Source organism: Grammomys surdaster, unplaced genomic scaffold (assembly GCF_004785775.1).
Source record: "Grammomys surdaster isolate TR1022 unplaced genomic scaffold, NIH_TR_1.0 65, whole genome shotgun sequence".
In the NCBI taxonomy this organism is placed as follows: Eukaryota; Metazoa; Chordata; class Mammalia; order Rodentia; family Muridae; genus Grammomys; species Grammomys surdaster.
In genome coordinates, this window is record NW_021604567.1 from 20,042,140 (window position 1) to 20,052,998 (window position 10,859).

Below are 10,859 nucleotides of genomic sequence, written 5' to 3' on the forward strand. Positions count from 1 at the left end.
ATTCATCTAAAGCATCTTTGCCATTCTATGTGTTCCCAGCATTTTCCTGGCCACTTTTTGCTTCTAACTCTGCTGTGGACACAGCACCAGGTCCTTTTCCTTACTTTTTTTTCTTTTAATGATATCTGAGTTTTTCTAAAAGATTTTCTTCCCATGTCTGTCCTTTTCTAGTAAAAACTGACCCTCTCTGGAAGTGGGACTATAATGGGAGGGGGTGGGGTTGAATTTAGCAGTTGGCTGGCTGTAGGGTACTTTTATGCATGGGAGGTGGATAATGCACAGACAAGTGGAGTTTCCTTCCATCTATTTTCAGAGTGCTATTGCTATCCTCCCTATACCCATGTTAGAAGGAACATGTCTTCCTCTCCTCAGTTTGAGAGAGTTGGGGTGTGTCTGTCTCTGTTCCTTGTATAGCTCCCACACCTCCCTACTCCAATCACTCACATTTCTAGTGCACCAGCCAGCTAATGCCTCCTGGGCCTCACTGTGCAGAGATTTAGGATCTACTAAGTTAGTCACTGTTCACTTTCTCTTGCTATTATTGAATGGATATACAAGTCCATTTTATGTAACTGTAATGAAATGCCTAAGGTAAGGCAACTTTATAAAGAAAAAGGATTTTTTTCTCTCTCTTAATTCCTGTAAGTTCCAGGTCCCAGACCAAGTGATGGTCTTACTAGAGGAAGATTACTAAGGTGGTACACCATAGAGCAGAGCATGCATATGTGGCCTTCTCTTATAAGCAAACAGTATTTACTCCTTTGAAGATCTTACACAACCCCCAGTCACCTCTCAAAGCCCCATCCCTGAAGTCATGCATGCTGCTTCCACCCGCATCTTGCCTAGTGTGCACAAGGCTGTGACTCTAATCCCAGCATCACAAAGACAATTTTCTATTCTCTTACTACCTTATACCGGAATTAGATTTCAACAAGTAGACTCTTGGACGACGTTCAAACCATGTCCAACCACAGGAAATGGCATCTTGGGAGACATCCAGGACAAAGGGGTCTTTTCCTCACTGTCCACTGTAAAGCCCCTAGACAAAGGCACATTCTCCAAGAGGGATGATGTGTGACAGGAAGCAATGGGGCACACAGTATGTGTGTGGAACATGGTGAGAGGCTGTGCTCTAGAATGGCTGACTCGAGTATGTGCTGGGTACCAGTGAGCAGACTAGAGATTATCAGAGAGAAGGCTGCTGGTGGCTAAGACAGGGAGAGGGTGGGAGCATAGAGGGACTCACTTCTGCTGCTGAGGTAGGGGAGGAAGGCAGCAACTCCAAGTGCACTTTGGATGCTCTGTGGGCACATACAACACCCAAGTATGACATTTCTTTGACCTCTCCAAAGACTGCTGCAAAGTGCACAGTAAGCCAGGTGTGGTGACAGACCACCTTAATGTCAGCACTGGGGTGTGGAAATGTCACAGTTACCCAGGTGTGGTGATAGACCACCTTAATGTTAGCACTGGGGTGTGGAAATGTCACAGTAAGGCAGGTGTGGTGATAGACCACCTTAATGTGAGCACTGGGGTGTGGAAGTGTGAAGACTGTGAATTTGAGACTGGCAATGGCTCACTGTACATAGTTATGGAAAGAAAGAAAATAAGAAACTGATGATGATGATCCTGAAAACATCCCTTGAGAACAAGGACAGAGTGATTATGGCCAAGTCTACTGGGCTAAGAACTCACAAAATGAAAAGAGCTCCTGATAGAAGCTGGGGAGCACACTCTTCAATGAATAGAGGGCTGTAGCCACAGCTGTCACTAAGAGAGTCAACACGGAGGAAGAAAAGAAACATTTCACCTAGGCAGGCTCAGGAGAGAGGCAGGACAAGAGACTGAGGGGCCAGTTCTCAGTCAGAGCATAGTTTGGCTTTGGGTCATGTTAGGCACTGATCACAGTACTCCTCACTTAATATGTTAGAAGCCAAGGCAGAGGTCTGAGAGGAAGGTTCCAGAGCAGCAATAGGAGCTGAAACCAGGACTGCCTGACTCTAAAACTCTGCTACTCATAGGAGCACAGGGGTAGGAATGTGACTAAGCAGTGCATGGCCTGGAACAATTTGCTATAAGGGTCTTACTTTCCTGCACCTCATCCCATTTATTTTAAATTTATTTTGATAAAAACAAATTGAATTTTAAGCAACTGTTATAAAATCCACCTACCAGAAAACCACTATTTTTTTTAACTTAATCTCCTCCTCACCATTTTTACATGTGTAGTGGGGTTACCATAAATGCACATTGAGAAACAGATCTTTAGAAGAATGTTTCATCTTATATTACCAAAAATACTATCCATTAATAGGTTTCCCCTTAATCACTATTCTACTGCGCCTCTCCTGGAGGATATATATATATATAACATTATATATATGTATATATAATATATATGTATATATATTATATAATAATGTATATATATATATATGTATATATACATATATATATAACATATATAATATATATAACATATATATATAACATTACGTAATATATATAATTTATTTACCTTTATTTATATGAGTACACTGTAGCTGTCTTCAGACACACACCAGAAGAGTGCATTGGATCCCATTACAGATGGTTGTGAGCCACCATGTAGTTGCTGGGAATTGAACTTAGGACCTCTGGAAGAGCAGTCAGTGCTCTTAACCACTGAGCCATCTCTCCAGCCTATATATATATTTTTTAGACAGTGTTGAGTGTCTATACCAGACCCACCCTACCTGCCACCGCCCACAGATCTCTTCTATAACAAGTCCAACCTTCCTACCTAGCCAGATCTCTTACATTCTTTTCCAGAATCTAGCCCAGTGACTTTCCCTGACCCTCCCCACTATGAACCCTCACCACAACCCACCAGATCTAGCCTAGGTCTCATATCCTGTGCTCTGGGTCTACTGGGTCTAGTCTTGCTACTCTTCCCTACACTGTAACCTACCTCTAGTCAGGAACCACTCTACTTGCCACCAACCACAGGTCCCTCCATTTCCATCTCTGCCTCCCAATCCTTCCATCTAGCTAGATCCCTCACATCCTTCTCCATGGTCTAGCTAGGTAAGTCATCCTAATCCTCCTCAGCCTGCCAGATCTAACCCAGATGCCACATCTACCAGTACCCTGGCTTTGTCTGGCCACCCCTTCTGCACTACAGTCAATCTCTAGGGTTCTGCCTGGATCCACTCTACCTACATCTTTATATCACACAACCCACAGGTCCCTCCCATATCACATCCAACTTTCCACCCAGCTAGATATACTCCCAGATTCTAGGCTACGTCAAAGAGGCACATTTCATACACCAGCTTAGTCTCCTCTGTCCATCTGCCCTCATTCCACCAAAGCCATTTCCAAACTCTAGGTCCAATCATCCACACAGTCTCTCTTCTGCCCCAACTTCAGATGTCCATATCACACTCTGAACTAACAAAAGAAGTCCATATGTGCCAAACTACAAAAATATGAAAGATCAAACCAGACCTACCTACCAGTCCTATAGAAGTGTCTGCCGATGACTGCCAGTAAGAATTACTTAGGTGAACCCAAGACACAGAATTTAAAAGGACAATCATAAACTTCATCAAGGAATTCAAGAAATTCAAAGACACAAAGAAACAGCTCAGTGAAATTAAGGAAGATAAGCCTAGTGAAGCCCAATAAAACACAAGCATTAGTGTGAGAGAAATGATAAAGACAGCCCAGGGCTTGAGAATGGGATTCAATAAGGAGATATACACACTGAAGCTGAAATGAAGATGGATTGTAAAACCCAGTACCTCAACTGGAAAACTCAAAAAGCCTTACAAGTAGAATAAAGCAAGCAGAAAACATATATTAGGACAGAATGATAGAATAGAGGAACTAAACAAAATAAAGAAAAAATTTAAATCACAAGAAAGAAACATACAGGAAATGTAGGGCACCATGAAAAAAAACAAACTTCTGAGTTATAAGCAGAGATGAGGGAGAAGAATCCCAAGTTAAGGACACTGACCAGACCTTCAACAAGATCATTGAAAAAAAATCTTCCCCAAACTAAGGAAAGACACATCCATAAAGATACAAGAAGCATACAGAACACCAAATAGTCAAGATCAGAAAAGAAAATCCCTGTAGTATACCATAGTTAAAACGCTAAATACACATACCAAGAAAGTATATTGAAAACTGCAAGAGAAAAAAAAAAGTGTAGGTTACAAATACAGAAAAGCCATTAGAGTAACAGCTGATTTCTCAGTGGAACACTTGGAAGCCAGAAGAGCCTGAAGCAATGTATCCCAAGTCCTAAAAGACCATGAAGGGGGTAGTGGGGTGGGGGTCGGGGGTACTGGAGAGATGGCTCAGCAGTCAAGAGCACTGATTGCTCTTCTACAGCCCTGAGTTCAATTCCCAGTAACAGCCATACATAATGGGATCTGATGCCTTCTTCTGGCATGCAAGTATACATGCAGATGAAGGCTGGATGCTCCACTGGTTGTGAATTTGAGGGTAGGGAGGTGGGAATGGGGTGGGGGGTAGGTAGGGGCACATCCGCAGAGAAGCAGGAGGAGGGGTGATGGGATAGAGGGTTTTGGGGGGGAATGGAGTAAGGGGATAACATATGAAATATAAATAAAACATCCAATAAAATAAAATAAAATAAAATAAAATAAAATAAAATAAAATAAAATAAAATAGACCATCACTGGCAGCTTAGATTGATGTAGCTAGCAAAACTATCTGCTATAATACAAGAAAGACAAACTTCACAATATAAGCATCCTAAAAAGAACACATATCCAACAAACCAAAACTTAAAGAAAATGAAGCAATACTTTGGGCTGAAGAGAACATGGAGAGAAATTAAAAATTATTAAAAATAATTAAAATTAAAAATAATATTAAAAATAATTAAAAATTATTAAAACACACAGTATCACTGAGACCAGCACACCACCAAACATCAACACCACTAACTGCAGTTAACACACACACACACACACACACACACACACACACACACAGACACACACTTCAGTAATAACTTTAAATATCAATGCCTCAATTTCCAATTAAAAAAAATAAGCTGACTGAATGGAACAAGAAACAAAATTTATCTATTGTCTATAAGAAATAGATCTTAGATTTAAAGATAGGCACTGATTTAGAGTAGTACTCCAATCAGACTGGACCAGAAAGCAAGCAGGTATCACTATCCTAATATCTGACAAAATAGACTAACCAGAAGAGATAAAGAGGGATAATGATTTCAATCTGGCACTTTCTCCAATAGACACGTTTCCTAGTTACTGTTCTATAGCTGTGAAGAGACACCATGACCAAGACAGTTTATAAATGAAAGCATTTGGCAGTCTGAGTACAGTTTCAGAGGGGTTAGTTCAAAACCACCATTGTGGGGAACATGGTGGCAGGGAGGTAGGCATGGCACTGGCTGGAGCAATAACTCAGAGTTTACATCTTGTCTACAAGTTGGAGGTAGAGAAAGCCTGGCAAGGATTTTTGAACCTTCAAAGCCCAGCCCTAGTGGGTTTCCTGTGAGGAAAATGTTTAGCTCTTTTATAAGTGCCTACATTAAAATTAAAGGCATGGTGGAACATACCTTTAATCCAAGTACTCTGGAAGCAAAGGCAGGTGGATCTAGTACCAGGTCAGCCCAACCTATGTATTGAGTTCCAAAATAATCAGGGTTGGGTAGGAAGACCCTGTCTCACCCCCACCAAAGTGTGAAACTGCTAGAACACCTACATGACAGATGTAGTAAAGGACTTTCTGAATGAAATCCTATTTGCCCAAGAATTAAGGCCAAGACTGACAAGTGACACTTTATAAACCAAAAAAAAAAATTGTACAGCTAAAAAAACAATCAACAGAGGAAGCCCACAGAATGGGAGAGAACCTGACAGGATTAATATCCATAATATATACAGAAATAAGAAAGTAAAGAATTCAAAACAAAACAAACGACCAATTCAAAAAATAGGCCTGGGATCTAATCAGAGAGTTCTCAGAAGTTCATGGTGTCTAGCAGGGATAGGAGGAGAACCTTGCTCCACTGTGACAAAGGCAGTTGCTTTCATGCCTAATTATGTCTGCAATTTGCTCCTGCCTACCCACACTGTGCAATGCTAGTTCTTTCCACGACACTGGATTAAGTTAGTATTGTATAAAAATGTAAGAACTTAGTTTAAAAAGAGGCAGAAAATACAAAACAAAGATGGCCATTTGTCTCGATAAATGCTGATAGCCTCAAGTAAGCCTGAACCACAATACTGAAGGATAAGTGTTCTCCTGCATCAGACACAATGTAGAACCGGTCTCCCCAGTGAGCATCAGATATAGTACCCATAGGCAGACATTTCAAGATACAGAGCCAGGTAATGTGAAGTGCAGGATGGCATGGTAACAGACCTAAATCAAAGTTCTTCACTTAAAAACTGGGTTCATCTTATGTCCCAATGAGCTACTTTCTACTGACCACTGATGACTAGTCATAAGCGCCCAATGCCATACTCAGGACTCCTCTTCCCTCTGACCCTTCCCTCCCATTTATCTAGGCCTCCACCCCAGCTCCTCCTTCCCCAAATGCTTACTGGAGGGTTCTCAATTAAGTAAGCCCCTGAGAGTGTTACAGTAAATGTGTTAATGGAAGAGGATTCAAGCCTTATCAAGTGGTGGTTTCAGAACCAAGAAGCAGTCTCAGGAAGGGGACAGTGGTTTTCTACTTTAAACTGTAGAAAGTCAGTAACTTTCTTCTAAAGAAAACAATAGCTTATTTCTGTAAAAGAAAAACAGGCTTTTTCTCAGAAGCATTTGGTAAGCGACCCCTTTATAATATAAAATCAGTTTGAGAATTCTACTTATGCAGTACAAAATGAATGTTGTGCATTTCTGGCTTCTTTCATAAGAAAAACATCATTACCTTTTTTTCTGATTGTGTTTTGAACAATACACATGGATCCTTCAGGAAGCAACTTGTCCCTGTGGGGATTGAGAAAGGATCAGAGTTAAGCACTGAAACAAGCAATTAATTCCCATTAGAGGATTAAGGCACTCATGTTTGCTTTGAATCAGAAAAGCAAGTTGAGAGTGAACTGTTGTATGACCAAGAGGTTACTTGTCAAAGTGAATAAATTAAAGACCCAAAGAGCAGCTAGATGCACAAGAGGCGCTGGGTAAGCACAAGATATAAGCCAGGGGCTGGGTAAGGTTTCATGCCTGTGGAAGACTGCCTTTTTCTTTCCAAACACGGGATCAGTGCCATATGCTGCTGTCTTCACTCTTAACAGATGTGTCCTGTAGAAATAGCCCAATTCCCTCACCTTACCACACATGTACAGTCTAGACAGCCACACAGGCTCAGCTCAGTTTTGCTGTGAGCTCCAGAGTCTGACTGAGTAGATTTATGCAGTGTCGGTGTGGATGATATCACAGATATAGTGAGGAGCACATGGGAGGGTTACAGTGTCAGAACTGAGGTGCTCCTGATTAGAGTAGAAGAGCCCAAAGCAAAACCTTTATGTCAAACTTTGCTATATCCTGGAACAATATGTCTATCCAGAAGCCAGCCCAAAGGTAGAGCAGGCACAGCGTCTCCAAACACTTTAGCTCAGCAAAACCTGGCTAGTCAACATTGTCAATATTTAAAAAACAAAACACAATAGAAATGCCCATCTGGCAGGGGACTGCCTGAAATGCTGTCACACAGCAGTTTGCTTTCTTGTAGGACAATCCATCTAGTTTCATATTTCATCACTGAAGCAGAATTGAAAATGACTCCAAGTCCTTTGCTGGATTGGTCCTCATTGATTCTTTTCCCCTGGCCACCTGGTGGCAAGAGTGTAAAAGGCAGGATTTTTGACTTTATTAAGGTAGTCTAAATCACGACTATTGAACATGTTCAGTCTGTACTTAGAACACACATCAGGTGAGCCAAACAAGAAAAGGGCTAAGGATTAAACTTTTCCAAAATTAATTGCTAAAGGGTTTAAATGGATGTTATTTCTTAGCACAAGAACAACCTTCTGAAAGGAACCTCAATAAAGTCTCTATAAGTGTTAGAAAGCTCTGAATATTGTCACTACAATTTCTCCACATGATAAATTCTCCACTAGCAATCTCCTAGTTGTCAAGATTGTGATGGAAACAAGTGGCCATATTCAGGAGGCACGAGGCTCTGCCTCTGGCCAGACGTGTCTACCACTTTCCACTGACTGCAATCATTCCAGAACCAGGAGCTCCTGTGCTGTACCCACAGCACAGCACTTATAAATGGTGCCTTTACTCCTTTTCATCATCCACCAGCGGTGTCAAAGCTGGCTTCACAATGCCAACCAATACCCTTGGCTTAACCAACTCTGCCAAATACCCACACAGGGCATCTGCCTAGGGAACAAATATGCCCAACTGTGGGGAAACTGAGTAAGGATCTTAGGTATGGAGGATGGGGTGTGGGCCATGTTTACAGGGAAATTTTTTATTTTCTAGAAGCCTCTTTGCATCTGAACAAGGAGTTACTTCCCCCATCCCCTACAGTAACCCTATTTTCCTTGGAGCAAAGGCTGAATATCTGATATAGTTACTCATTAATTCTTCAGAAGTTTCTTAGAACTGTAGGAAACAGGTGAAAAAACAAGATGCTGTGAACTTTAAGCTGGACCCTGGCCTGTGAGCAGGGGCGGGAGCTGAGGTCCTGGGCATCTTGCCAGGGAGAGCTGGTCACATCCTGCAGACGCTTTGATGCTTTCATTTGGTTGCCTGCTTGACTCTTTATAGTAAAGACAAGACCTTCCTGCTAGAGCCAGCCTCACCAACTCCACCAATACCCCGGAAAGGAATCAGCCAAACACTGTACTCAAATTTGTGGCTGCCTTTGAAATTAGGTACGACCTGATGGTGTGTTCAAAGCTCCAGACTCTCAAGGGTCTTAGAAAACAAACCTTTATGGCCCTGATAGTTCAATGGGCTACACAAATCTGGTCTTGGCAACCAGTCTGTGTTTTTAATGCTTTGTCAAAGATTCAGCAAGTAAAAGGTAAAGAAAGTTCCTTGCCACCAAATCTAATGACCTGAGTTTGATGCCTGGAACCACGCAGTAGAAAGAGAGAACCAAATCCTGACCTCCACATGCATGCTGTGGCAACACATGCCCCCTCCAAGTAGATACACATCAGTGTAATTTTAAAAATTTAAGGCAGTTACATTCCTATCTTCGAAATACAGTAACCAACAGTGCAGACACAGCCTTCTCTTCACTTCTGCTCATTCTGAGTATGAGAGTACCTGGAAAATCCCCACTGGCCTGGAAGGAGCCTTGGAAACACAGGCCAGGTACATTGGGACAAGAGACATGTTGGCCCCTGCTGTTACAGGTGGCTGAGCAGCCAGACACCTGTCAACAGGCTGGGCAGGCAATGACAGGCCTCAAAAGGTGCCAATAACCCACTGGTGCCACCTGCAGCTCAAGCTGAATCCAACAGGGTGGCCGCCGCCAGACTGCTGGTCTTGGCCAGGCTCCAGGCATAAATGCATCAGTTCCACTCTCAAGTTCATGATCCAGTTTTAAGCCCCCAGTTTGCAACACAGTGCAGACCTACAGGCATCTCACTCAGTGCTAGTCTCTGCCGTCATTGCTGGTCAACACCCCATGAGAGCCAAGCAAAAGAGAGTCAGGTGCTCCAAATCATGGTAGGTGACTCAGGCAGGAGCCAGTGACCCAGGGAGGCACTACAGTCAGCTGTAGGCCTGAAATATGATCTAGAGTTTGCAAGCTCCATCTCAGCAAGGTGGGAAGGGGCCCGGAGGGAGGATGCCACTCTCCAAGTTGATCTAAGTGGTTCTACAGTGGTCGCCATTTGTAGAAAAAAAAAATTGTGTGCAAATAAAGAGTTGATATAGAAAATACTAGTGAGTCAGGCATAGTGGTACATACCTATAATTCTAGCATTCTGGCTCATAAAGAAAGATGACAAATTCAAGGCCATCGTGAACTACAACAACAACCCTGTTTCAAAAATAAAAACTAATGAGCACAAAAGAGAGAGGCAGTTTGCAGGCCACTGAGCCTCCTGTCTTTGGCAGTTTATCACGGAATTCAACATGCCTTCTAATCCCTAATCAGAAACAGAAGTTCCTCATCTCACCTCCAGGGCTTCCACAAGCAGCAAAGTTTCTGCAGTCTTTCTGAAATGGACTTGTGCTGCCTTGTTAAACTCAATCACGTTCTAGAACCCAACTCACAATGAAACGGAGTAAGACACGTTCCTCTGCAGTTATCGAATCAAGGAAAGGAAACTCAGTCTGGGTCAGCAGGCACGGAAGGCAAGAATGTGGGGTATGTAGTGTATCCCATGTTCCGACTTTAGGACACATAGACAGAGGATTTTTTTTTCCTACCCAGGGCCCCATCTACGTTAACTATTAACTAAGCAGTGACTGCCCACACTTAGCTAAGAAACACAGCAAATGATCTGGCTTTTGGAATATTTTCCAGGCTCCCGGAGAGTAGCCTGCTTTTAACTCACATTGGGCAACTTCTCAGAATGTGTTTACTATTCCTGGAACAAGTACTCTCTGGTCAAGGAGGAAAGAGCTAACAATCCAGGTCTTGTTCTAACTCATCCTTTGTTAGTGGGAGATACAGGGAAATCGGGCATCTGGGTCTGGCTGGTTAATTTCTAGTCTGCCTCGTGCCCTGAAGGCTTCACTGTTTTACTCTGAGTCAACTTGGGCAGAAAACCAACCCTTGCCTGAAGATTGCACTCCTTTTCCTTCATGTTTCTACAGCATAACTTCTTTGTATCCTAAAACTTTTTGTTATAAGAGCTGTGGCTGTTATATATAGGAGGAGAGTT

At 42.4% G+C, this 10,859-nt stretch overlaps 1 protein-coding gene across 4 annotated transcripts in view; it reads right to left on the reverse strand.

Annotated features, from left to right (window-relative positions):
- The window catches only part of Ggact (gamma-glutamylamine cyclotransferase), a 36,217-nt gene that overhangs the window by 3,314 nt on the left and 22,044 nt on the right, over window positions 1-10,859 (reverse strand). For 2 of the 4 annotated variants that reach the window (XM_028771885.1, XM_028771907.1), the window contains exon 2: window positions 6,929-6,987. The gene's annotated coding sequence lies outside the window, so the exon portion shown is untranslated. The other 2 variants (XM_028771889.1, XM_028771897.1) reach the window with 2 other exon arrangements.